Raw genomic sequence first — 1676 nt, forward strand, 5'->3', positions numbered from 1 at the left:
CGACGGATTGCTCTGACAAGGTTGACGGTTCGCTCTGACAGACGTTTTTGTTTGGAAATGCGAAAGTGAGAGATTGAGACGCCTCATATATATAGGGGATGCACGGAAGACGAAGCGACGCATCGATCCTATACAACGGCCATTCAGAGATTGACACGTGGCATGCTCAATAAATGTTGACAACCTGTCAGTACGCATCAACAGATAGTGCCTTACTTATAACCGTCGACTCAATAATCTTCTTCGGACGGTTGATCCATCTTAAACCGTCATCCTACCTGACGGTTAACTCCGTCAATCAGTTTAAACCTTTTTGTCTCACGGATCCCATTCCGTCTTTAAAATACCCGTCATGCCCCTACATTAGGACCGTCACCCCATTGATCCTTTGACCTAAAAGCAGACGGATCATTGGGGTGAAGGGGGCAACTGAAGATGATGAAATATATAATCTGATGGGCCTATCTTAAGGGGCCTGACGGATTGGGACTGTTTGGCCTGTGTGAGGATGGTCCCACGCGCTTTTAAGGCCCATCGCTGACAGACACAGTATGGGCCCATGATCCGAAATCCGTATCTCCTAGAAAAGCCCTAAGATCCGAAAAGGGGAATCTCGGCCCACCACGCTTTTGGAGAATTTGTATCAGAGTCCCACATTGGAAAGATCTGGAGGTCAAGAAGAAAAGCCACCTCTCCACTGCTATAAAAGGACTAACATTCTCGCAAATCGAGGTATGATGAATTGACCCTACCTAACACTCTAGAGTAAAGAGACAAATTCTGACTTGACCTTCGGAGAGTATTTGGCCGGCCCCACACCGGTGCTCTCTAAAGGTTTTCTTTCGATCGTTTTTATCGTGCAGGTTCGATTGAGTCGCGAGTACGGTGTGACCCATTGGTGACAATTTTCAACGTCATCAGGTTTGGTTTTGATATGTGGCTTTGGTTTCTTTGGTCTGAGGAAAATATTGATAACTTGGGATATTTATAAGGGTGAGATGTTGGAAAACTTGTTGGCTAATTCAAAATCAAAATTGAAATTAGATTAAGCTAAGTTATTACGTGGTCATTACTCCAAGCTATGTGTTTTTGACTAAAAAATAGCAATTTCAAGGATAATATTGGCTAGAGTGACTTCTTCTTATGACAGCCCAGTTAAGGCTTCATTAATTCGAGGGTTTCATGATATTTTGTGATAATAGGACTGGCTTGTCACGCGGTATTTTAATAAAGCCGTCATGACTCATGATAGCTTTCTTGGAGAAACGGATCACTTGCATAGTATGGAAATTTTCTTAAGGGAAATTGTGTTGGCCATTTTGTTTTCGTGCACAATATTAGGTCCACGTTTTAATAATTTTGAAGAAGTTTCTTAGAACAAAACTTGGACTAATCCCTTTCTAAGATCAAATTAATTCCGTGTTCCTAATAATAATCATGATTCCCAACTTTAAAGTCCAACCCAGGGACTCATATCAATGGTACAAAACGAGTCTTGTAAGTTGGAGTAAAAACTTAAAAGTTTAAACTAAATTTATTAATTACTTTTGCATTTTATTTTTATTTTTTTTGCTGTCAATTTGATCTATCTTTTTTTTCTTAATTTACTCCAATTTCTAGGTTATATTCATTATTCAACGGTTCTTTTATTAACATCGGCTAATGTTAATTTGTTA

This window comes from Quercus lobata, chromosome 4, assembly GCF_001633185.2.
Source record: "Quercus lobata isolate SW786 chromosome 4, ValleyOak3.0 Primary Assembly, whole genome shotgun sequence".
In the NCBI taxonomy this organism is placed as follows: Eukaryota; Viridiplantae; Streptophyta; class Magnoliopsida; order Fagales; family Fagaceae; genus Quercus; species Quercus lobata.